Source organism: Dermacentor albipictus, chromosome 10, assembly GCF_038994185.2.
Source record: "Dermacentor albipictus isolate Rhodes 1998 colony chromosome 10, USDA_Dalb.pri_finalv2, whole genome shotgun sequence".
In the NCBI taxonomy this organism is placed as follows: Eukaryota; Metazoa; Arthropoda; class Arachnida; order Ixodida; family Ixodidae; genus Dermacentor; species Dermacentor albipictus.
Window position 1 is genome coordinate 23,823,470 of NC_091830.1, and position 27,360 is coordinate 23,850,829.

Genomic DNA, 27,360 nt, shown 5'->3' on the forward strand with positions numbered 1-27,360 from the left:
CCGAGAAAACAAATGTGACGTACATGCAACGTTGAATTTCACAGTGCCCCGCGGAATCGATTCTTTTATATCCCTGGTCATTAATAAGGTTGTTATGCTATTTTGCCTGAAGGTGCGTCAGTCGTCAGGTGAGGCCGTATTATCCGAATCTGTCATCACCAAAAACTGCTGATACCGCCGTTGCAACGTATTCTTTAAAGAATGTAACTAAAACGTTTTCGCACTGTTCTCGTCATTGATTAACTGATTGATTAATTTTACCATCTCGCATTGATTGATAGAGTGATCCATTTATTGACCGCAGGAACGATTTATTCACTTCGTAATATAAACACCCAAATGAATTCAATGACCTATAGTAATTAAATAATTATACATATTTAACGTTTAATCAGCGATTGATTCGTTCAAACATTAATTGACTTACCGACGACTGACTAGTTGTTTGATTCCCTTACTTTATATTAAATCATTTGATTTATTTATTTATTTTTATTTGGTAGGCTGGCTGACTAGCTAATTCATTCATTCGTCAATTTCCTGACTTATTGGTTAATTGACTGATGTATTATTTGATTCATTCATTCATTCATTCAATCATTCATTCATTGACTGATTGACCGACCGACCAACCGTCTGATAAGGTTTGACGCCCAAAAGAATCGAGATGAGCTTCCGCTATATTTTTGACAATGTTAACTTTTTAACATCGACAAAAACCCATGGTACACCGGTGTATTTAGCGTTCGCCCATATAGAACTGCGGCCGTCGCAGCCGATATTCGCACTCGGAACCTGCGGGATTACGCGACCGACTTAGAACCCTGGGGAGGTGTTCCCTTGCATCCCAAAACTGTTCTTCGACTACGGCGTTCCGGAGCGAATGTTGGTGTGTCTTTATTCTGCGCGGTTGTGACAGACGTTACCGGTATGCGTTTTCTGTTTTTTTTTTTCGAACAAAGCTCGTAAAATGCCGGAGAACGTGCCTTCAATATCTCTCTATTCGCTGATATTGTTCCCACCCGCGAGTATGCATAACGAACAAGGTTATCATCATCATGATCAGCAGCAGCCTATCTTTGTCCACTGCCTCCCCCTCCCCCCAGAATGGGGGCCTCTCTACGCGATCTCCTGTTACCTTTCTCTTCCGCGAGCTGATTCCAACTTGCGCCTACAAATTTCCTAATTTCATCCCTCCCCCCCCGCCTAACTTCCTGACGTCCTCGACAGCGCTTCCCTTCCCTTGGCATCTATTCTGTACCTTTTTTGGTCCACCATTTATCTACCCTACGCATGACATGGCCTGCCCACCACCATTTTTTTTTCTCTTAATGTAAACAAGAATATTGGCTGTCCCCGCTTGCTCTCTGATCCACACCGCCCTCTCTCTTTTGTCTCTTGACCTTTCGCCTAACATTTCTCGTTCTATGGCTTTTTGCGTTGTCCTTAACTTGTTCTCCAGCCTTAACCTATAACCCGTTAACCTATAAGTGTCTGCCCCATATCTCAGCACAGGTAGAATGCAACACACTTAAATGCGTAAGCATTTCTATGTCTATCCAACGAGGAACCAGTCCGTCCGTCGGTCTGTCACACGAGACGAATCGCTGTAAATTACAGTATGAAACAAAATAAATTCGAAAGGAAAAACGTTAGCGGTGGTGAGTGTCGAACCTACGACGCGCACACGCTCACAGTCAGACTGTCTTGCACACTGGGCAAAACAGTCACGCTTGCAGAGGACCAGTATATCTGAACCGTATGAATGTGTTGTACCCGTGGTAGACAACAAATCTCAAAGGGAAACAGTTTCTATGCAGGTTTTGTTGAAATATTTGGTGATGGTGGGATAAAAGTCATCTCTATTAGCACATGTACAGCTGACATGGAGCATTGTATACGTCAGGGAAATTCCGCTTTTGTGAAACTTTACTGCCAAACATGCCACATCCCCGATGCGTTTCAGTGGTCACATGATGCGCCTTCTCTAGAGGCGTTCCTTCACCGAACCGAAATACCACAAATTTCTACGGACCCATGCTCTTCTAGTCGCACATTTAGACAGGCAGATAAGCAGCCAATGAGTTTATAAGGGCAATAAGAAGTGATGATGGTTTATAGAGGTCTATCACGGTTGATAATGGTTCGACGCGGAAGGACAATGTGCCAAAGAGCTTTAAAGGATTATGATTGTCGGAGCAACTCTGATAAGGATAATAAGCACCGATAACGGTCGGATCAGGTTCGATAAGGTTGGTAAGGACCAATAAGAATTGATAAAGGTCGGATCATGTCCCCTTAGGTTGATGATGAGAGATAAGGGTTCATAAGAATAGGATCACTTGCGATAAAGTTGATACCCACTGATAATGGCTGATAAGGCTCTGGTCGAATCCGAAAAGATCGATAACAACCGATAAGAGTTGATAACGGTCGCATCTAGCCCACTCAAGTTGATAATGGCAGAAAAGGATTGATAAGTGTTAATACTAGTCATGTTGAAGTATGATAAGATTGATAAGGACACCGGGTTGCGTGGAGCTGCGCAAGCAGCACAAGGTTTACGCATAATAAAAATTGGAGGACGCTTAAGTTTCGCCTTCAAGAGTGGAACGTGACAGCGTTCCCTTCGACCCGCCAAGGGGTGTAGGACAATGGGCTACGGCACAGCGACTACGCGCCCCGCATCGGACGCGGTGAGCGTCGAGCAAGGCAGCGTTCGGCGCGGCAACGAAATGTGCGCCTGAGCAAGCGACGCACGCCTGAGCCTTAGAAACAGCTCGTTTCTAAGGCAACACCGCGTTCACTAGAGGCGCTTTTGTACCGCTTTGAAGCATCGAACTCGTGGCTCAGTCATTCCACCTCCGGCTTTCAAGCGAAGCGGAGGCGGGATGGCTTGCTCCCATGGAGCGGTTTCGGCGGCCCAGGCGGGCCGCGGTAACAGGTTTTTTGCTTCTACTGCCGAAGATTATCAGGTTATTCTGCCCAATCTGCCATCCGGACGCATCGTCGCGAACACCGTTTTCATGCACGGCGACCCAAGAGCTCGGCCCTACCGTGTCGAAGACTACCGGGACACTTTGGCCAATCTAGGTGCGCTCCCCGACGTTTTGGCGTTGGGGGCGTATCAGATGAACCACGTGTGGGCTGTAACAATGACGAGTGCTGACGCCGCTCAGAAATTGCTCACCGCTGTCAACGTGAAGGTAAAAGATCGCCCATGTTTGCTCATCGATCCAAACAACCGAGAGGTACGCTTAAAGCTACACTGGTTGCTGCACGGCGTGACCGACGAAGACATTCGTGTGGCCCTGACACCCTACGGGAAAGTGCTGGAGGTGACGCGGGAGAAGTGGCGTGTGCAAGGCGTCACTGAAAAGGGCTCGACGACTCGCTCAGTTGGACTGCAATTGCATGGCGACGTCAAAGTCGACGACATTCCCCACCAGCTCAAGATAGCCGGAGAGCTGACTCTCGTCGTTGTTCCAGGCCGCGCTCCGCTCTGTCTGCGCTGCAAGAGCACCGGGCACATACGTCGGGACTGCAAAGTACCTCGCTGCAGTCGTTGTCGCCGTTTCGGCCATGAGGACGCGGATTGCCCAAAGACGTACGCCAGCGTGACCGGACCAGTCCAGGCAAACGATGCATTGGACCACCTTATGGATGAGGCAGACTCCGAAGAAACAGCAGGAGTGTGCCAAAACCCGACTACTCAAGAGGGTACCCCGAACACTCCACAGGACGTCCTCCTTGAAGCTCCAGGGAAGCCCGACGCCGGGCTTCTGCATGAAGCCGTGGAGGACCGGAGTAGGAAAGCTGCTCCAAGTAGTACCGGTCACACTTTTTCCAGCGGAGCTGTAGAGTCTACTCCCGAGGCAGTGCCGATGACAGGCATCGATAGCGGCAGTGCCAGTGCGACCGCAAAGCGGCCCCACGAAGCAGGCGAAAAGGAGAAGGGGCCCAGCGCCCTCGCAACGGATGAGCCGCCTGCGAAAACGACTCTCGTGCGGCGTCTTTCCCATCGGCTTCGGCCGAACACTTCGACGGAGCGCAAGACGGCGGAAACGCCGCCTTTGCCTCCCTGAGGTCTGCACCGTGTCAAGGCACCCAGAAAAAAAGCGCAGTAGTGAGGTGAGCGTCATGCCCCCGGGTTCTCACCGCCTCGCAATGATGTCTATGGATAGGTCATTTCGTGTGGCCACTTTAAACGTACGTGGGCTTGCCTCAAGGAGGAAGCAAAGTCAACTCTATAGACTAGTTACCGAACATGACCTGGACATTCTAGCAGTACAGGAGACAAAAGTTGAGGGCGACGACGAAACCGGGGGCATGGTGCGTCAATTCTTAGCTCGATACTGTGTTATAGTGAGCCATGCTGTGGGAACTTCTTCCGGGTGCGCTTTGTTCATCCGACACAGCCTTGGAGCAAAAGTAGAAGCTGTGACGTCATGCCCGTCAGGTCGGCTTATTGTCTGCGATTTTTTATTATCATCATTGGAATGGCGTGTTATTTGTTTGTACGCGCCGAATGTCGCTGAGGAAAGACGCAGATTTTTCGATCAGCTAAAACAGTATACCCTGTGTAATAGGCTCCTCATTATTGCCGGTGATTTTAACTGTGTTCTTTCAGCCCGTGATAAAACTAGCGCCCGACCGTACAAGGATGCAAGCACCATTGCCCTAAGCGATATGATAAGGGACGATGGTTTGGAAGACGTGGCTGAGTGTCTCGGTGGTGGGAGGACTACGCAGTACACCCACTTTCAGGCAGCCAGCCACGCCCGTCTTGACAGAGTGTATGTGAGCCTCGATTTGATACCCCTTTGTAAGGAGTACCACGTGAGCGCACTTTCATTCAGTGATCACTGTTCGGTCAGCTTTTTAGTAGCAAGCACGAAAGAAAAGAAAAAGGGCTTTGAGTGGCAACTATGGAAATTTAATTCGAAATTACTAAGCGACGAAATGTTTACAGCGGATGTAACGAAGCAAGTTGAAGAAATGAATGCTGTTGATAACACGACATCTGGTGAAAAATGGGAGAACTTCAAGCAGGTGGTTAAAATCAAGGCTTTAGAGCGTGCGAGCGCTATATGCAGAGAAAAGGGAGCAGAAGAAAAACAGATGCGCAGGAATTTAGAAAAATTGATCAGTGAGGAATGTAGGATGCCCGGCATGTTCATGGACGATATTCGCGCACTGAAACATAAAATAGAACAGTTCGATATCGAGAGATACCGCGGTGCTGTGGTGCGGGCAAGGGCTGAAAGGCTGATAATGGGAGAAGTACCGTCGAAAAGAGCGTTAGGCTCAGAAAAGTGGCATGCGCGCCGCAATCAGATAGCGGAAATCGAATATTGCGGAAAAGTTAGCGACGCAGCAGAAGATATCGAGCGTGCTTTTTTCGAGCACTATAGGGGTTTATTCACTTACTGCGCAGTCGACATTGATCGTTTTAAAAAGGACTTTTTGTCGTTGATGCCAAGGCTAGATGAAAGTACGAAAGAAACATTGGAGGAACCAATTTCGGAAGAGGAAGTGAAAAGTGCTATTGAAAGTATGCATCCGGGAAAGTCCCCTGGCCCTGATGGTATAACCTCAGCCTTTTATAAATATTTCAAAGGTGCGATCTCACCAGCCTTAGCGGATGTTTATAACGAAGCATTCCAGCTCAAAGTACTACCCCCGTCCTTCTCATCTTCCCACACTATTCTTATACCCAAGTTAGAAGATCCCGTTGCATTGCGAAGGGTAACTTCTTACCGCCCAATTTGTCTCACTAACGGAGACTACAAGATAATGATGAAAATCTTAGCAAAGAGGTTGCAGACTGTCATTGCGAAGCTTGTGGGGCCGCATCAAACGTGTGGCATTAAAGGTCGAACTATCTTCTCAAACATACACGTAGCACGCAGTATCCTCGAATGTTGCGATGCCATGGGTGCACATGTGGCAATGCTCCAAATTGATCTCGAGAAAGCGTTTGACCGGGTGCCTCATGACATACTTTTGTGCATTCTAGATTATGTGAATTTGGGTAGAATAATTAGAGAGGGGGTTGCCATGGCGTACCGGGACTGCTCGACGCGGCTCATTGTCAACAAGATGTTGGGAGCGCGAATCCAAGTTAAGCGGTCTGTGCGTCAGGGCTGCCCTCTCTCGCCGCTGTTGTTTTGCTTGTATATAGAGTCGTTTTGTTTGAGTGTCATGGAGAATGACTGTGTCCGCGGGTTTAAACTGCACGAGGTTGAAGTCCGCCTGTTGGCTTATGCAGACGATATTGCTGTGTTCTGCACTGATTTGGACAGTATAACACAGGCTGTCAAATGTGTTAAAAGTTTTTGTGCTGTGAGCGGCAGCGCGGTAAACTGGGGTAAGTGCCTGGGATTCTGGCACGGGGATTGGCGGGCGTCCCCAGACACTTTTGCCAACATGAGTTTCGTTACGACTCCGGTGAAATACTTGGGTGTTCCCCTTCGGTGCTACAAAGACAGTGAGTCGTACTGGAGGAGTGAAGTGGATAAGCTCCGGGACACAGTAAACAAATGGAATGGCTGGAATTGGTCTATGTTTTCCAGAGCCACAATTTGCAACATATTTTTAGTGAGCAAACTTTGGTACATCCTCCAAGTCTTGCATTGCTCAAGGGTAAACATCCAAAAAATTCACCGGGTGTTCGCAGTGTTTGTGTGGGCATCGTCTTGGGAGAGATCAAGTCGTACCAATTTGTTCCTTCGAGTTCGAAATGGAGGACTTGGATTGTCACATTTGTTTTTGAGACAGGTTGTCAATCGTTTTTTTTTCTTCAGGGACGCAAAAAACCCGTTTTTATACACTGTCTGCCAACTTCGCCTGGGCAGGCACTTGCCCGAAATGGTTGTCTCGACGGGCAGTTTGCCAGGGGGTGTCTATGGTTTTCTACGTGAAGTTGTGGTTTCATGCAGGTTTTTGTCAGCGCGTTTTTCTCTTCAATATTTGAGTGACGTTAACCGGAAAAAACTGTACAGGGACCTGTGTGATGTTGTTCTTCCCGTGCCTTTATATCGGTCTCTCTACAGAGCTAGCCATGGGCACAATGTTCTGAAGCGCGTTAAGGCGATGCTAGTACCGTCAGGCGCTAAGACGTTCTTTTTCGAATTGCACTCCGGAACGCTGACTGTCAAACCATGGCTGGCTGAAAGAGGTTTCTTTGTTCCTTGGGGCACTCATTGTGCAATTTGCAGGCAGGAGGAGACAATTGAACATGTTTTTCTGCATTGTTGGGATGCCGTTTTCCTCTGGGATGTGCTCCAGCGCACAATCAAAAAGGATTTCCCCCTAGATGCGTATGGGATTCGCTACTTGCCAATAGAAAGTGATGATGGTACCCCATTCGATGTGATCATGCTTTTGGCCCTGCATAGCATTTGGAAATGTAGAATTGCGGTAAGGCATGCCGATCTCGATGCAAGAGCGGCTCGCCAGTATTTCAAAGAAAGCATACGGAACTTTGTAGAGGAACAAAAGTTGCTGGAGTGCATCCCAGAGTGGTTGCCACGAGTGGAATTATTATTGGCGATAACGGAATTTTAGCACAAGCGCAGCCGCACAAGTTCTGCGGTTGTTTTCAACATATTGTGAGTGTGCCTTTTGATTATTTGTGAATGTGTAATTTTTATCCGGGCCAACGACCGGCAATAAAGAAAAAAAAACTCGTGGCTCAGTGGTAACGTCTCCGTCTCACACTCCGGAGACCCTGGTTCGATTCCCACCCAGCCCATCTTGCAAGTTGTTTTTTATTCATGAAGTGCCTGCTGGGATTTATCGCTCACGGCTAACGCCGCTGACGCCGACACCGACGACACCGGCTTTTCTGCGACACGAGCTCCTTAACGCTGTCGCGTTAAAAAATGACGTACAACGTGAAGGACAAGGACTGCGAGAGACGACATACACTACGCTGCCTTCAACAATACCGTGCTCTGTTGCCGCATCGTGTGTGTATATACAAGAGGGCGCATTCGCAGAAAATGAAAATAAGTCACAACGGGTGTTCTAACCGCAAGTCATTGTACTAAGAACATGGTCACTGGGAAAAAACGAACATTACGATTCCTGTCTGTTGAGATGCATGACTTCACTAGGGGTCAGCGCGATAGAGGGGGCCCTAACACACTCACTACCCAGTTTTCTCATGAAATCAGCTTCTATAATTTCCCGGGTGAGCTGTAAGCTGTGTCTCGCTCAATCTTCCGTATCATCAAAGAAGGTCACGCAGCCGCAGTCCCAACAATGGATGTCCAATCGGCCTTGAACAGTGTTATGGACGTTGCTATAGTGCTCTCTTAAACGACCGTTTAAGCACTTCCCTGTCTGTCCAACATACTTACTGCCGCAAAACAGGGAAATTTCGTAAACCACATTCGCTGCGCATGCCACAAAACGTTTTCTGTGCCCGACAGAGCAACAACTCTCACGTGATTTAGGCGTGTTTACACGCTTACAGAGCCTTGCCAGCATTTCCGGGGCTGAGAAAACGACTGTGACTCCTGCACGCTGCCCAATGTTTTTAGCCTATGCGAGACATCATGCACATAAGGTAGCACGGCAAACATGCGTTTTTCAGCCGGCGGGCTCCTTGACTGAGCGGGCTCACCACGTTTTGTGCGCTTCAGGAGCTGTTCCACTATGGCTGAAATTAAGGCCAAACGGTAGCCAGCCCAAGAAATGCGATCAACCTGTGCAGCAACAATATGTTGCACCTCGTGTGAGCAAGATTTATTGAGGCTGTTTACGAGGCATAACTTTATAATACCTCGTTTAACGAGCTTTGAGTGTGCGGAGTTAAAGGGCAAGGGTGGCTTCTTACTTCTCGGTTCGAAGCACCCGCACACTTGTTTGTTAGCAAGGCACAGCTTGGGATATAGAAAGCGCAAGGAATCATCAATGGGGACCTCGTAAGTTATAAAGGCTGCAGCTGTTTCTTAAAAGATATCCAAGACTCCCGAAGCAGCAGGCTCGAAAGCGTGATCAGTCCACTCAATAAATACCAAGTACTCGTCCGCAAACCTGCACACTTTGACAACAGGGGACGCGTCTAGGTGACCTTGAATATTGCGATCATGGTGAGCTAGATAAATATCACTTCGTGCCGGCGCCAGGCATGATCCTGTACAAATACCATTCCTTTGTATCTAATTTCGTTAATTCCATGAGGGGAAAATTGATTTCAAATAGAACGTCAGCAATCCAAGAAATCCGCTAACAGAAACACCTGCTGCATTGTGAAAGCCAACTGATCCAAAGTAATCAATTCCTTCTTCAGCAAACAGTAGCAACTTGTCATGCGGAAGTGAATAGTACAGATCTTAACGTCGATCGAGAACATCTTGATTCCCTTTTCATTCTCTCTTAAAACAGTAATAACTTCCCCAGAATCTCTAAAAGGAAAGGATCGTCAAGGATTACAAGGTTTAGTTTTTCTTGCAAGAACAAGCCAGCAGCTTTCTGCCAAGTCGCTGCTTCAGTTACGGTAACCCGCAGAAGGCAGTCAATCTCATGCGTCTTAGGTGAAAAGGAAATATCTAGGCTTGGCTTTTCAGTTTTTTCTATCACTTTTGCTAGCTTGTCAAGGCTAAGGGGTGTGCATAGTTCTTTTTGCTTTCAATTTCACGTAATTTCATCTTGTGATCATTGTTGATCCTTTCATTGTTAGAGCTTCTGGTGAAGTTATTAATTTTTTAAGAGATAATGAAAAGGGACTCAAGATGTTCTCGATTGGCGTTAAAGATCTGTACTGTTCACTTCCGCATGACAAGTTGCTACTGTTTGTTGAAGACTGCATTGATGACTTCGGATCAGTTGGCTTTCAGAATGCAGCAGGTGTTCCTGTTAGCGGCTTTCTTGAATTGCTGGCCTTCTATTTGAAATCAACTTTCACCTCATGGAATGAACGAAATTACATACAAAGGAATGGGGTTTGTATAGTATCATGCCTGGCGCCGGCTCTAAGTAATACTTATGTAGCTCATCATGGTCGCAATGTGCAAGGTCACCTAGACGCCTCCCCTGTTGTCAAAGTGTGCAGGTTTGTGGACGACTACTTGGTAATCATTGATTGCACTGATCACGCTTTCGAGCCTGCTGCTTCGGGAGTCTTGGAGATATTTAAGAAACAGCTGCACCCTCTAAAACTTACGAGGTTCCCATTGAGGATTCCTTGCACTTTCGAGCTCTCATGCTGTGCCTTGCACGTGACACGTGCAAGGCACAGCACGTGCGCGTGCTAGTGTGCACGTGGACGTGTGCTAGTGCTTCAAACCGAGAAGTAAGAAGCCATTCTTGCCCGTTAACTCCGCACACACAATGCTCGTTGAGCGATCTATTATAAAGTTCTGCCTCGTAAACAGGCTCAATAAATCTTGCTCACACGATATGCAACATAGTCTTGCTGCACAGGCTGATCGGCTTTCTTGGGCTGGCTACCCTTTGGCGTTAATTTCAGCCATAGCGAAACCGCTTCTGAGGCGCACAAAACGTAGTGAACCCGCTCAGTCAAGGAACCAGCAGGTTGAAAGACGCTGATTTGCAGTGCTAGCGTATGTGCATGATGTTTCCCATAGGCTAAAAAAAGGTTGGGCAGTGTGCAGGAATCACAGTCGTTTTCTCAGCCCCGGAAAAGCTGGCAAGGCTCTGTAAGCGTGTAAACGCGCCAAAATCACATCAGAGTTTTTGCTCTGTCGGGCACAGAAACGTTTTGTGACATACGCAACGAATGTGGTTTACCAAATTCCCCTGTTTTGAGGGAGTAAATATGTTGTACAGACAGGGAAGTGCTTGAACTATCGTTTAAGAGAGCATATAACAACGTCCATAACACTGTTGAAGGCCACTTGGGCATCCATTGCCGGGACTGCTGCTGCGTGCCCCTCTTTGAAGATACGGAAGCTTTAGCAAGACACAGCTCACACGGGAAACTATAGAAGCTGATTTCATCAGAAAACTGGGTAGTGTGTGCGTTAGTGCGCCCTCTATCGTGCTGACCCATAGTGAAATATTGTATCTAAACAGATAGAAATCGCAATGTTCGTTCTCTTTAAGTGACCATGTTCTTATTACAATGACTTGCTCTTAGAACACCCCTTGTGACTGCGTTTCATTTTATGCGCATGCCCCCCCCCCCCTTGTATATATACACACTATGTGGCAACACAATAAAATATTGTTGGATGTGTATGTTGTCTATCGCAGTCCTTGTCCTTCGCGCTGTACGTCATCTTTTATCATGAATTACCCACTAGCCCAAGTAACCAGCCTAGCTTACCCATACTTGGACAACTCCAGTGGAGTTCCGGCGCGAATTTTTCGCCTCAACAACAGTATCAAGCTCCCTGGCAGGTTTTGTTAAGGCCTGCCGTATCCGATCCAACCCATCATTATTCTTTTGTAAGGTTCCTTCTCATGATCAAGGTCATCAGTGCGCAATTGACCTAGATAAACATACTCCTGCACCGATTCTATAGGCTGACTGGCGACCGTGAATTCTTTTTTTCTTGCCAGACTACTCTACTTTACCTATCTCTTCTGCATATTGGTGCGTAAGCGTCAAATGGCTCATTGAGCGAAAAAGCCTCCCGCGTCCTGCGTCTGTAGCAGCACCTAAATTCCTATTGGCTGCGATGTCACGGCCCGATCACGTCTCGACTGAGCAGAGCAGGCGAAAAGGTACACCCGCACTAGCACGCCAGGTAAGGGATGAAAGAAAGGGAAGAAGGCATCGCCTCGACGCCACGTCACATTCGCTCTCACTCTCGGAAGCCCGTGTTATCCACGCGTTATTTGTCCGCGCAAGCTCTTGCCTGTCTGCTAACTGAGCCTCGGTAAGGTGAAATCAAGACGTGCCAAGAGTCTCAACGCGCTCGCTTGCCCACGAGGAGTTCATAACTCGAAGGACCACTCGGCGTCGTTTAATTAGACATTAATGCTTTCGCATTCACAACTCATAAGAAGTGCTTCAGCGACCTCAATTTTTTTAACCTTCAACCCTACTCCCACACTTTCGTGATTAACGTCCTCAATCATTTGTTGCACTTTAACTCCAATGTTGGTGAGCAGTGCAATGTCATCTCCAAATTGTAGGTTGCTGAGATACTTACGACTGATCCTCACTCCCAAGCATTCCCAGCCTAATAGCTTGAATACTTCTCCTAAGCATGCCGTGAATCGCACTAGAAGTACTGTGTCTCCTTGCCTGACCCGGTCTTCATGGTATTTTTCTTTTTTACTTTGCTTGAGGAGAACCATGGTAGCTTTGGAATCTTGGTAGCCATTTCCTAAGTTATTCAAGCATGCCTGCTGTACTCCTTGATTACGCAATGCCTCCATGACTGCTGTTATCTCCACCGAATCAAATGCCTTTTCATGGTCTCTAAAAGTCACATAGACATGTTGATTGCACTCCGCAGATTTCTTAATTACCTGATTGATGAGATGGATGTGATCCATTGTAGAATACCCCTTCGTGAAGCCAGCCTGCTCTCTTGGGTAATTTAACTCAAGCGTTGCCCTAATCCTATTGGAGATTACCTACGTGAACATTTGATACAATGCTGAAGGCAAGCTAATGGGCCTATAATTCTTCAATTCTTCAACGTCTCCCTTATGAATTACTATAATGTTGGCATTCATCCAGCTCTCTGGTACACTTGAAGTCGTGAGGCATTGCGTATAAAGGGCTGCTTGCGGGTCTCTAACGAACAAGTTAAGCGATGATTAATTAGACCATTAGAATGCATGCCAAGGGAAAGGAAAATCCGTGGAGGACGGCAGAAAATGAAGCCCTCTGATGAAACGAGAAAATTTGCACGCAGAGCTGACGCCAGGCAGTGGCGATTTGAGATCGCAGGGAGGCACGTTCGTCCTGCAGTGGACACGAATAATTATCGTGACAAATACAATTACGGTGGCGATTATTATACTCGACAACGATGGCGGTAGGGGTTGTGGCGATGATGATGATTACGACGATGACATAGCTCAGAATAAAGCAGATTCAGTTCGCGGCCCCATCGTCTGGCGAAAAATGGGCGACGCCGCCTGTTCGTTTCTCGTAGATATCGCACGTAAATATCGCCGTCCCGCTGCTAACGAATAACCTCAGAGAACGGAGCCCACTAACCTTTCTTTTCAGCGTCGAACGTCAGACACGCGCCGACAGCCGAGATCGCGCAGCAGGCGAGTGGAGGCCAGTCGAGAAGTTGGAAGTTCACTGCCTGCCTACGGTGCTCCACTCCGCTTGCAGCTGGCATGTGCGGCTTTTATGCACGACGCATTCAAACAAGAAGGAAGCCAGCACCGACGGGCTGGCGAGCCACGGTTGCCCGACAACGAAACACGTCGTTCGCGGCTACTCGGTACCACCTTCGTCCGCGGCGCTGCCGGTAAGCGAGCGCGTGAGGCCAGGTTCGACGTCGGGCCAACTAAAGCCCCCTCCATCCACTTTAGGGCCAACGTGTGCCGCCGGCAACGGAGCCCCGAATGCTGTGAGCGCGCAGGCGAGCGCACTGCTAGTGGAGGGAGGAGGTTCCTACAAGTCTGGCCTCTTTGTCCCCAGCTTCGCTCTTACTACAGCTGCGCGCGAGCCCCGCAGGCGCAACACGTGCGTGCTGCGTATCGCGACACAAAGAGCGAAGTGCCCGGGTTCTTTTGTCTCCCTCTTTTTCTTTTTTCTTCGTTTGTCTTTAAAGTGACGCTGTCTATGGCTAGGGTCTTGTACCCGCCGTGGTTGCTCAGTGGCTATGGTGTTGGGCTGCTGAGCACGAGGTCGCGGGATCGAATCCCGGCCACGGCGGCCGCATTTCGATGGGGGCAAAATGCGAAAACACCCGTGTGCTTAGATTTAGGTGCACGTTAAAGAACCCCAGGTGGTCAAAATTTTCGGAGTCCTCCACTACGGCGTGCCTCATAATCAGAAAGTGGTTTTGGCACGTAAAACCCCAAACATTATTATTATTAGGGTCTTGCGGATCGCGTCCCCGCGTAGACCAACGATCCTTCATGCGTGGGCCGATCCCGAAAATTGTGCGATACCGGGCCGACCCGCGGCGGAGGTGCAGCGGTGTTAAGCATGCCCCATGCGTTGGCCGATCCCGAGGACAGTGCCACGCCGGGCCGACCCGTGGCAGAGGTGCACTTCGCCATTAAGGGGCCCACATACAAAACTTCGCTGGTCATCCTTCTCCACGAAGTGGGAGGGAACTGAGTTTTTGTTGGCTTATACGGAACCTTTTCTTCTTTTTTTCAGAAGATTGCCTGAGTCTGATAGCACAGTTGTAATCCTAGAATATGACTATTCGAAGAGGTGCACGTTATGGGCACGAGAGATCAAAATGGTGTAATCGAATAACTAACAACATTGCAACAATTAGGTTTCGAACTAATCACTTTCACTGCACATGCTGCAATGTAAAAATTGTAGCCAGTGAGTTCGAAATGCCTATGCACTCGGAACGAATCCTCAGGATGACTCCAATTGCACCCGTTTCGCGGGCGGCTTAGTGGCTGTGACATTGCGCTGCTAAGCACGAGGTCGCGGGTTCAAACCCGGTGACACGCGCGTAAGGCGGCCGCGTTTCGATGATGGCGAAATGAAAAATATAACTCCGGTAACCCGTGCATTGTAGGTGCGACGTTGAAGAACCCCAGGTCGTCAAGATTAACCCTGAGTCGATCCCCAACTACGGCGTGCCTAATAATCAGATCATCGTGAATTTCTCGTTTAATCTTTCTCTCTCTTTCTCTCTCTCTTTCTCTCTCTCTCTCTCCCTCTCTTCTCTGCAATGTTTAGGCGGGAAAGCACGAGCAGCCTCAACTTCAGTTGACGCCAAAGTACGTGGGTCATTTGTCGTTGTGATACACAGTGAGCGAAGTGGAGGTTAATCAAAGAGCGGCGACTACTCAGTGCCACATACCCAGTGGCCCGTTTTTTAGACCGACTTATACTTTCTCCGGCAGCGGCCCACGAGAAAGCCGAGATACACGCGACACCTGGGTTGACTCGGAGAACAATCATCATCAGCATCATCAGCATTATCAGCATCGTCAGCCTCGTTACGCCCACTGCAGGGCAAAGACCTCTCCCATACTCCTCGAACTACCCCGGTCATGTGCTAATTGTGGCCATGCCGTCCCTGCAAACTTCTTAATCTCATCCGCTCACCTAACTTTCTACCGCCCCCTGCTACGCTTCCCTTCCCTTGGAATCCAGTCCGTAACCCTTAATGAGTATCGGTTATCTTTCCTCCTCATTACATGTCCTGCCCAGGCCCATTTCTTTTTCTTGATTTCAACTAAGATGTCATTACCTCGCGTTTGTTCCCTCACCCAATCTGCTCTTTTCTTATCCCTTAACGTTACACCCACCATCCTTCTTTCCATAGCTGGTTGCGTCGTCCTCAATTTAAGTAGAACCCTTTTCGTAAGCCTCCAGGTTTCTGCCCCGTACGTGAGTACTGGTAGGACACAGCTGTTATACACATTTCTCTTGAGGGATAATGGCAACCGGCTGTTCATGATCAGAGAATGCCTGCCAAACGCATTCTCAGATCATGAACAGCAGGTTGCCATTATCCCTCAAGAGAAAAGTGTATAACAGCTGTCTTACCAGTACTCACGTACGGAGCAGAAACCTGGAGGCTTACGAAATGGGTTCTACTTAAATTACGGACGGTGCGGAGAACAATACTTGGCATTAAAACTAAAACGAACACTTTATAAGAAGAAAGGTGAGCAGCTTGCAGGAACAATACTGGACACAACAAAACCACTGACGAAAGGGTCATGTAAGAAACGCAGCATCTTATTTAAGAGGGAGCCCTGCCTCGGCTCCAGCTCCTGTTTTCTTATTCAGGTAAATGAACAATTAGAAGAAATAAAAACGTAGGACAACGAACTGCGCGATTTGCACGTATGAAAGTTATCGTAGTTATAAGTGTTAACAGATTACTACCGACTATAGCAAGCAGAATTATGATTTAGCGGCTGAAGTGTTTCACACAACCTCACGAAAATCGGGAAGCTTAGAGAATTGAAGCTCGGTGTTTGCTATTCCGTAAGTTGCACCAAATATACATATTGTGGTTCTGTAAACTACATCTGGCACGCTGTAAAGAAAGACTGAAAAGGAGCACAGAGAAAATCCAAATCTTAGTGGGCTACAATGCCAAATTCCAAGGTGCCAGGACTCCTTCTTTCTAATGAACCCCTCAGGACAATAACCAATAGGGAAGAATAATTCACAACAAATGCCTTTAAAGAACAACCAAAAATTTTTTAACAGTAACTACAGATTTATTTATTTAGAAAGCGAGTTTTCTTCTTCGGTTTGAGCTGAAAGACAATATTATCAATTTTAACAGAATTGGCCCCTATACTGAAACGAGTAATTTGTCACGAATACTGGGAGCAAAAGTAGTTTTGTTTGTTGCTTTACTATCCTCAATTTACGCTTGTGTGAAGGTTTACGTGTGTGTCGGCAGACAGATCTCGCATGCTCGAGCCACTTCGTCTTAATTTAGCAAAAAGATGCGGCTTCTCAGCGGGTCAATTTTGACACTGAAAGCAGTAGAACCTGGTCTGCGAAAATTTTAGCAAATTACAGCAGTTGCATTAACGCTCTTATAAACATGAGCGGTCGGCATACGGGGTTTGTACAATCTTCCTGCAAGCCGTTTTGCTGGTACTTGCGCTCTAAGCACGTCTAAGCTTTATCGGGAGAAGGTATACGAGATCAATGGGCTAGTCGTTATCTGAATAAATGATGGCACAGTCGCGACGTTGCCTTAAAGGAAAACTGAAAGTTTATTTGTGCCAATAGTTTCGGGAGCGAAACGGTGCCTGGCGAGAAAGCGAGAACAAACTCCAAGATCTGGCGAAACGGCAAGCAAAGCTTAGCACTAAAATTGTACATCGATGGTTCATAACAGTTGCCGATGCGTAGCTTCCTATTAACCCATGTATGCCTAAATTTTGGCAAGTGACAATGTTAAAGATATTGTATGGAAAAAGGCCTTTCAGAAGCGTCAGAATGTAGCATCGGCAGTTTATTGACAGAATTCTTTTGTTGTAGTTGCCGGTTTTGAGCCGTCCTACATAGAGCACACTATATGCGGTCCTTATAAAGCGTGATAAAATATAAACCGTTTTGCACAAACTGTTATGGCACATTTCTTACAATGCAAGCTAGTTTGTTTATCGCACTGGGAATAAATAATTGGTTTATTCCGCGGAGTCACGCTTTTGTCAGCCTAGCGAAATCGCCGTTCTCTTTTAAACAAGTACTGTCGGTACTTTCCCATGTAATGACTTATAGCCATGAGCCTTCTGTTATAAGCCTACTATAGGCTTTTAGAATATTAGTTTGTCATATTTATGGCTGTCACGCTGTGCAATTGGAACGCATTGTTCACTTTCACATAAGAAAGATGAAGTAAGTAGCAATGAATACCACTTCTCGACCATATGATGGTGCAGGATAATGCAATGTTTTGGCCGTCTGTTCCTTTTACCCGTGTTAGCATATACCCGATGATTATATGTTTTGACTTTTCACAATGACATTTGAATTGCTTTCGCTCAATTGTGTCATTACCAGTCGTTTGCTTTCCACACCGTGAGAATTATAGGCGACTAAAACTGTTTTGTAGCACACACAGTCATCGACTATTACTTCACATTTCAAATCAAACAAGTAATCGAAAGCCAGAAAAGTGCTTCCAAACGAATGGTGCATGATGGTCATGCATTGATCACTTATTTCCTCAACAATTACTGACACAGAGTGAGTTTCTAGCGAAAAGAATATAGAAAAATGAGGACATCTCCTCACGAATGTCGCTTTGGTTCGAAATAAAATCCAATCTTTGGATAATGGTATGTTTGCAAGAGCCTGAGCAGATAATCTCTCTCCTCCGAACAAAGATGCAACAGACAGGTAATGTAACACACTCGAATTCTTGATTACGTTGGCCTCAATTTTATAGCCTGTCTGGCACATCCGTTACTATATATATATATATATATATATATATATATATATATATATATATATATATATATATATATATAATATGCTCTCAAGACTGCACCCATTCTGCCTATTGTTCTACATGTACGACTCCGCGTTTTGAACCGTTGAAGGTGACAAAGTTTTAACGATACGTCAAAGATATACTGTCGTACGTGCATTTTGCCCCCTCAAGGACAGGTGCTCAGGAATATCGGCCACAATTAACGATACTGTAAATGCAACACGTGGTTGACTTTCATCTTCATCACCCCTACATATCACAACCCATTGTACATCTTCCTCGTCTGCATATATCATCATCAGTTGCACAACTTGACCTTCGTGGTGGAAGCACGGGCACTAGATAATGTCATCTTTTTCGGCCGTGAGAATGCGCCCTTCTTGATAACCGCACACCCATGACGTTGCACTTTTCATCACGTGAAAGCTTGTAAACACGCACTTACCAAATTTCGCACAGACAATAGCTATCACCTCATGAATACAAGCTAGAAGCCTCAAGCTTTTCCATAAGAAATGTGTAAAGTAACGGCAAACAAAACGAGTGAGCTACATGTAGCACACTAGGCAACTTTGATTTGAAAGCTTTCGTTGCTTCGAGCTTAACACCAACCAGAACAACATTGCCAGTCACCTGTCACTTTGTGCCGGTGCAGTATGTCGAGGCCTGTACACATCCTGTGGCCATCGCCCTTTAACTCGTTGACCTCATCCGGGGCCACTGGCAAACGGCATGGCCCAGCTGGGTTTCCGACGTGTTACGAATTTCGTGCACGACGTTCGCCGCTCTTCGAAAGGAAGAGGATGCCGCTCAAACCTGTACTTACTAAGCACCCACGTTGTGCGCGATATGTTGAACTAGTAGCGTTGTCTCTCAGCCAACTTGTGATCGCAAACGCGGTATGCAGCTTTCACTATCCCCCCCCCCCCAATCCCATCGCACAAGGTGACAGCAAATATTCGGTCTTATTCAATCGATCGATTTTATGCGAAGCATATTACGACGGCTCAACCCAGCTCCTCAGGCGCGGCGGTGACCATGAAATCACGTGACACCGTGACGTCACGACAGAGGAGAAGTGGCTTTGGCTCAACTCTTGCAAGACGGGCTGGGTGGGAATCGAACCAGGGTCTCCGGAGTGTGGGACGGAGACGCTACCACTGAGCCACGAGTACAACGCTTCAAAGCGGTACAAAAGCGCCTCTAGTGAATGCGGTGTTGCCTTAGAAACGCGCTGTTTCTAAGGCGTGCGTCTCTTGCTCAGGCGCACATTTCGTTGCCGCGCCGAACGCTGCTTTGCTCGACGCTCACCGCGTCCAATGCGGGGCGCGTAGTCGCTGCCCTGTAGCCCATTGTCTTACACCCCTTGGCGGGTCGACGGGAACGCTGTCGCGTTCCACTCTTGAAGGCGAAGAAGTAATGCATGAGTTGTTTCTTCGTCTAGCCGAACCAAATATAGCCAAGCAACAGCAGTTCACCAGGCTAAACAGTGGTTCAACAACTAAAATAAAGGCTAGTATGCTTCGCATCCTGGGCTTAACCTTACCTAAGCCACAGCCATTTTTTTATGATTACATAAGAATATTTTACAGATAGAGGTATACAGAAGGAGGTCTTATAGTAAAAGCTGAATTGGGGCGTCTTGTTCGTTGTTAACATAAGCGTTCCATTGGCAAGAAACAGCAGCTGAGTCGGTAGGATTACAGAAATGATAAATAATGAAATGCAGATGTAAGTAAATGAAGATATTACTCGACAACAATATATCGTCAGTAAGCAAAATTGTGAAACCAGATACAACTAACATAAATAGAAGGAAAAAGAATATAAAAATAAAAGAATATGCCTTAAGTAACATGTTGAAGTACGTAAAGATGGCAGTGTAAAACCGAAATCGGGTTATACAGTACATAGTGTCACACACATATCACACAATAAATAATTTTTCGGTTCATCACAAGATCGATGGGCTTTCTGGAGTTTCATGACAAATGGTAATGTATTCCATGATGATATGGCTGCGAAGTGAACTGTCTGTTTACCATACTTAGTGCGCACTTTGGGCAGAATGAACTTAATATGCAGCGCGAAACGAGTTGAGTTAGTGTTTGTTAGAGGTGATGTAGGAATTAGCGATAATGACATTTTGACATTTATTAGTTTTAAACGGTAAGTCGCAAAGTTGTACTTGGCAAGGGCTGCAACATCCAGAATGTTCTCTGCTTGTAGTAACTGTTTAGCCTTGGCGGTGTGTGGGCTCGACGTGATTATTCTAATTGTCTGGTTCTGGATGGTTTGTATCGGCTTTAGGTGAGTAGTGTACGTGTTATCCCAGGAAGTTATGCAGTAGTTGGCGTGTGAGTGCATAAACGCGTAATAAAGTGAGAGCAACACAGGTCGTGAAAAGAATGGACGTGCCCTAATGAGAATGCGTATTCCATGTGATAACTTCTTTTCAGTATGATTGATATGGCTATGAAATTTTAGGTTACAGTCAATAATAACACCTAAGTATGCACATTGTTCACTTGCTGATAATAAGTAGTTACCAATGGAAATGGGTAGAATGCATAGTGATTTATTTTGGGATCAGAATGAAATAAATTTAGTTTTTGTGGGATTAATGGTAAGTCTATTCATTTTGCACCATTCTAAGTTATGAAGATCACTATTAAGCCTGGTTATTACCGTTGCCAGACATTCGCCAGAATTAGTAATTGTAGTGCCATCGTCATATGGTGTAAACCTAGAAGATGTCAGACAGTTAGGCAGATCATTAATATAAAGTAAAAAGAGCAACGGGCCCCAATTCATCTTTATGGTACACCTAAATTAGTCATTTCAGGTTTAAAATAAGCTTAAGAAACACTGACAACCTGGCATCTGTCTCGTAAATAGCTGCGTAATAGTAGTAAAGGAGGACCTATGATACCTATTGAATCTAGTTTAAGAATCTCGTGGTCAATGCTATCAAATGCCTTTGAAAAGTCTACAGATACGAATGCTGTAAGTGTACCGACATAATGGCTTTCTTTAATTAGTCAGTAAGAGATACAAGGGCTAGGTCAGTACAGTAACCAGATCTAAATCCAAATTGGTCAGGTGAAAGAATATTAAATTTGTTTAAGTATTTGATCAATCGTTTTGCGATTATTTTCTCGATGACCTTGCTAAAGAAGGGTAAAACACAGATTGACCTATAGTTGGACAGTAATGAGTGATCGCTTTTCTTAAAAATTGGGGTAACCCTACCACGTTCAAGCTCGCGAAGAAAGGTCCGTTTTAAACATGAAGTTAATAATTTCAGACAGTACAAAAAATATTGATTTAGAAATTAATTTAACATGATCAGGATGAATGTTGTCGAGTCCAGCACTAGTTATATTTAAATTGTTGATTTCTGATACCACCTCTTTAGGAGTGGTTGGCAACATAAAATTGTTGTGGAAGACTCTTCGATGCATACAAGTTCTGTTCAGCTTGAGTGGAGATATAAAGAAAACAGAAATGGCTGAAAGCATCCGCAATCATAAATGGTTCTAAGTAATTATTACTATCGTGGGCTATGCTACCAGCTCCTTTCTTCGTATTCAAAAATGAGTTCAGTATTTGCCATTCTTTCTTTACGTCAGAACCACCTCTAAGTATTTTTTCTTCATAGCATTTCATTTTAGCTTTTGTAGGCCGTGAAGAAAGTGTGTTGTAGAATTTCTCGTACCGCACATGTAGGCTTATATTGAATGGTTGTCTTTTTGTTTTTTATAAAGGCTTTCACGTGTGCGCATGGCCTTTAGCAAACTATCGGTCCCCCGCGGATTTTCAGGTTAAGCCACTGTCTTTTTGCACTTGCTTATCTGAGATTCGGTATGATAGTGTGATAACAACTTTGTTAGAAATAGCCAGAAGGCTGCCTGCGGATCATTGGTGTCAAGAGCGAAAGACCAGTCAATATGATATACAGCTTCTGAGAAAATTTTTTTATCGAAAGAAGTTTGGTGGAAGAGTAGGAATAGGAATAGCGTGCACATTTAGTGCGCGGCAAGAGGGGGGAAATGGGCAGTAATGGCAGTTTCAAGTACTCCTGCATCAGGAGTATTCAAAATATTCCACAAAGCATTATCGATCAGAGTGCTAGAACCCCCAAGAACTGGACGAGTGGGGACATTAATAAGACAATCGTAACCAAAACCCCGAAAACAAGACGAATAACTGACAGAGCTCTGGGATGACTCCATTAAATTTTTGTTCATATCACCCATAATAATAATATTTCTTTTCTCCACGGATAACATTGCCATTATTTTTTCGAGAGATATACAAAAGTCTGGAATTGAAGAGGAAGGTGAACAGTAAACGCAACCAAAGATAAAGTTTCTATTATAGGTGTTGAGAAAGTTAGGATTGAACTCCAACCAAACTTATTCGCAGTTTTGAATGTTTAACGCGAGGTCCAGTCTTCGTTTGTACGGTATTCAACACGAAATATAGACAGATGCTCCACCGTAGTTATTGGATTGTCTGTGAGTATGCTCCGATTTATAAGAAGGGAAACAGTAGAAGTTTTTATCAACTTCGCTAAGCCAGGTCTCTGAGACAGCAATAATTGAAAACGTGAATGAAATACTTGAAAGCACATTCTGGAAGTCATCGTGATGTTTGCGGAGGCTGCGCGCATTGAAATGAATAAGAGAGCGATTACTATTTTGAAGAAAGTCGTTTAACTCGCTCGCTGTTTAATATGATACCATGATGGAAGAAGGTGATTAAGGGAGGCACAAACTTAAAGCTGATTAGTTAATGACCGCTAGGTCTAAATCATCAGCAATGCGGTACGCTCTGGTTTTCTCTACTTTTCTTGCCTTGATTTGGCGGTTGCTAAGCCACAGAAACTGCCATCTGTGTTGTTGTTTTTTCCAAGCCAGTGCCTTTGAAAAGAGCGCTTTATTTCGGGGCGTCAAGTGCTCATTGATGTAGACCGCGCTCTCAACAAAAGCTTCCACACCGATGTCACTTAGGTGAAGCTTAGCCTTATGTGCCTTGCTGACAAATTCATCCTTCTTTGTGCGGAAACACAATATAGCCGGGATGTTTCTTGTATTGCACGAGCGACATCGAGGTCAGCCGCCGTTACCGAGCACACAATTTTAGTGCCAATGATTTGCATGACTGCGATGCAGTTCTCCCCTTGGATGCAGAGAACGCCTCTGATCTCAACCTTGTTCATTTTAGAGTATTGTTCCTGCTTAGTCACCTTTCCAGACAGTGCTTCGTTCTCCTACATGAGCTTTTTGTTGTCAGCTGGAAGACTGAGTTTTTCATACCGCATTTTTTCAAAGATGCTATTTAAGACATCTACACTTGCTTCCGGGTTTTCAACCTGCTTTTTGAGTTCAATGGCATCAAGCCCAATGCACTGCAACATTCACAGAAATTTATCGAGAATGTCGTCCGCGAATTAGTTGCTTTCAATTTCCAGTTTAGCCTCAATTGCTTCAATCCTCTTGGCAAGCTCTGAATTTGTCGGCATTTCGGGTTCGCAACAAAGAGCTAACCAAACAGCTTCGTACACAATAGCATAATGGGAAAAAATATATAATGTGGCAGTAGCGACAGTGAGCAGGTCACAAGCAGAAAATTACGTAAGCTTTTAATAAAACTGACCTGAAATTCATAGAAAAAATGTGAGGCAATGCATGATGCGTGGCTGCTGCCACCAGTGAAACCTCGGTGACGGTCCTGCTTGTTATGAGTGGTGCTCAGCGAAGCCGACGACACCTGATGGGCTTGCAGGAAGCTGTCGCCCACGAAAATCAGTGCTTGATTTCCACGTGTGAATGATGATAGGCAGCTGGCCAAGATGGCTGCACATTTAGAGAAAATACGTGAGGCAATGCATGCTGCGCTGTCGCTCCCACCAGTGCAGCCTCGGTGATGGTCCTGCTTGTTTTGAGCGGTGCTCAACGAAGCTGACGACACCTGTTGAACTTGCAGGAAGCTGTCGTCCACGGAAATGAGTGCTTGATTTGCGCGTGTGAATGATGATAGGCAGCTGGCCAAGATGGCTGCACATTCAGAGAAAATACGGGAGGCAATGCATGCTGCACTGTCACTGCCACCAGTCAAGAGGACAGTCAAGAGGACACGACTAAAGCGAAATATTAGTCGATCTTCATTAGTAAAACACGTTTATAACTGCAGTATCAGAAAAGCCATTCATGTCCTTAGAGCAGACTATATTAGCTCGAAATAAAACACTCGAAAGAAAAAACGGCTTCGAGTTTCCACACAATGCACCTCGTCGTGACGCTGTAGATATCAACAGCGTCTATCCCGTCTTATTTCTTCATCGGAAAAAGGGACGATGGAATTGCATTGCAAAGAAGTCAAAGACTGAATTGAGCATGTTCCGAGAAAGTGTTGTGTACCAAAATGACCATAAAGCGAGAAAATACTTCGAATTCGTGACATCGTAGTGGCATACTAGTGCCGGGATTCCAGTGCCAAATTTCATACAGTTGAAGTTCTGCCTTCGTTTTATCTTATTATAATCAAACCTCTACAACTTTACTAACAAAAGGAGACTCTAGAAAAGTGCTTCATGAGTCTAAGCTGATGCAGGGCTTCATCTTTTTACTCTCCTTTTCAGGGCCGAAATGCTCTTCGAATTCCATTACTGTTGTTGCGTTGTGCTCACGGTGGGTGTCGTCGCTCAAACGGAAATTTTTTTTCTGCAATCAGACCTCTACTGATCATAGTAGCGACGGAGCTTGATTCCTTGGTGGAGCACGAATACTTCATGAAGACCCTCACGTTTTTTTTAATACTAACGATGGCAACACTTTTCAAGCCCCACTCAGTCGCTAATTTGTGCGCACACAACTTCTCATTGTGATTATTAACGCGTTCAAAATTTTCTGTACATATTTCAGTGTACATGTGGCATGGAATGTCATCTTAGGGAGCACAGAAACTCTGGCTTGTGGCTTTTTTTCTGTCTTGAACGCATCCTGCCGTTGGCGATAAATTGCAAGATTGTACCGAACAACCCAAGTTCCCCTCGTATTGCCTCACGTCTTCTTGTTAGTAACACGATTTATTGCTGGAGAAGAAATGTCATTTGTGCAACCTCATGACCAATCACTGTCATATGAAGAAATTTTCTTAACTGCAGTCATTTGCGTATTGAAACCGAAATTCTTGTCTTCTAAAGCGTCTTTTTTTAATGGGACAGGCATTCTTGCTGTGAAGCCTGGTGGACGAAAACAACACCCTTGTACGAAACATTAGCTCCAGCGCAGATGCTCCCATTTATTTATTTATTTATTTATTTATTTATTTATTTATTTATTTATTTATTTATTTATTTATTTTATTTAATTAAGATATTTTCAAGGCCCGAAGACAATACAGAAAGGCGTGGGTGAACATAACGAAAAAACGTGTACAAGATACAAAGACATATTCAACGTGGCGTTTCATGAATGCTCGTTTTGAAGGTGTCGATATCCGGAATGGCTGCAACGGTGGCGGGAAGGTGGTTCCAGTCTTTGCTTGTGCATTATTGCATTATCAATTGCAATTGATATTGATAATTATCGACTGCATTATCGCAATAATTGGAATGCATTGCATTCCAATCTTTGCATTATTCAGCCACTGTTTCGGGCCTCACGATTGGTCAGAGCATCGACAGGATTTCTTGTTGTTGGATCGGGAGTTTCTCTAGTTTAATGGAGAGTCCAGTCATTACGACACATAGCTTTGTCTCAAGTGTGGCGCTCTATTGCGATGGCAACGCTGTTTCTGTGCAAAAGAAAACTGTGTGTGCCTTGGAGGTTCAATATGGATGAGACCATTCGAGTTGGTTTTTTGAGGTCGTATTATATATATTGCAATGAAGCAGACATGCCTCGTATTTCCGATAACAGCTCGGAGACGACGACGACGACCCGTGCTGTGATTTACACGAAAGCTCGGGCTGTTCGCTGCTGCTAGGCTGGTGTTGATCTGCTGCTTCTCACCTTTAATTAAACATAATTTCATTTGGTGGAGGTGCTGTGTATGGATCCCAGTAACTCTCGCATATATACCACAGTTGTTTCGTTTTTGTTTCCCTTTCATTAGTTATTAGAACTCTCCTAACCACTGTTTTCTTTTTCATTGTGGTATAGGTGCTAATCCAACAGTGTGAGCAACCGTAGCATGAGCTTAATTCATGATAAGTGCAGGACAGAGGCCCATCCCAGTGATCTCCAATCACCCCCCGTCTTGCGCCAGCTGACATCATCTTATGCCTGCGAGTTTTGCTAATCTCGTCGATCCACGTAATCTGCTGCTTCCTCGACTGCGTTTCCCACCTCTTGGCACACATTCTGCAACATTTCTAGGCCATCGATTATCCATTTTGTGCATTACATTGCCTGCCGACCACCATTCCTTCCTTCCAGTCTCAAACTATGGAATAACGGCTGGCCCCGTTCGCCCGCTAACTCTTGCTACTGCCTTCCTGACTCCTAACGTTAATCCTATCATATTTAAAGCGAGGCTGTCCCTGCCAAAAATCCAGGGTGGGGCATCGCTGCTTTGTGCTGTTGTCTCTGTCAGACTGTCAATGGGGGGCGCATTTGTGAATAAATATACGGAGGTTACATACGTGCACCGAATGCAAATACTAGTGAACGTTCGGCTGCTCAACCTTTGTATCCTGACCGGCAAAGTATTGCGAGTAAGCGCAACTCTGTTCTATGCTACAAAAAAAAAAAAAGAAATCTGGACAAAACCTCAGTATTTAATGTCGCTCACAAGTATCTCTAAAGGACATCGACCTGCTAATGGGTAGGGCAGTGTATGCACTCAATCCTTTTTTTTTACTTTGCTTTAATTTAGCCCTTCGGTTTCTGTGCATTCTTGGTCAATCCTCCACAACGGGTACGTGTCACTGTAACAGGAGAGGTACAGAATCCGTAAATATAGCTAGCTATGTGTCGCGCGTCTCTCTTCATGCGCCTGTGGTCGCCCATTTTCCCGCAACAAAAACAGAGAGACAACAACTAAGGAAAGGTAGTGAGAGTAACTAAACAAAAGGTCCGGTGTGCTACTTTGTAGGGCGGAGAAGTGTTTTAGAATGATATGAGGGGAGAAAGATAAGTTGAAAAGCGGAAATCGGCTCGCCAAGTAGGAGCGGCCCACGTCACCATCACAACCTACAGACTGTCACGCAGCCCCGCAGACCGCAGGAAAAGCGCTATCACACTGGCGGCACTTTAGAGCACGCGTCCGTTATGACTAGGATCATGTG

At 45.6% G+C, this 27,360-nt stretch overlaps 2 protein-coding genes across 4 annotated transcripts in view; one reads left to right on the top strand and one right to left on the bottom strand.

Moving 5' to 3' along the window:
* Nucleotides 1-27,360, top strand: part of B9d2 (B9 domain-containing protein 2) — a 969,675-nt gene that overhangs the window by 896,658 nt on the left and 45,657 nt on the right. The window lies entirely within an intron of this gene.
* The window catches only part of LOC135921702 (uncharacterized), a 120,764-nt gene that overhangs the window by 85,919 nt on the left and 7,485 nt on the right, over nucleotides 1-27,360 (bottom strand). Inside the window, exon 1 of one of the 3 annotated variants that reach the window (XM_070527018.1) lies at nucleotides 13,154-13,493. The exons of the other annotated variants lie outside the window; for them this stretch is intronic. The gene's annotated coding sequence lies outside the window, so the exon portion shown is untranslated. Of the gene's footprint in view, nucleotides 1-13,153; nucleotides 13,494-27,360 lie in introns of those variants that run through there. 3 annotated transcript variants of the gene reach the window in all.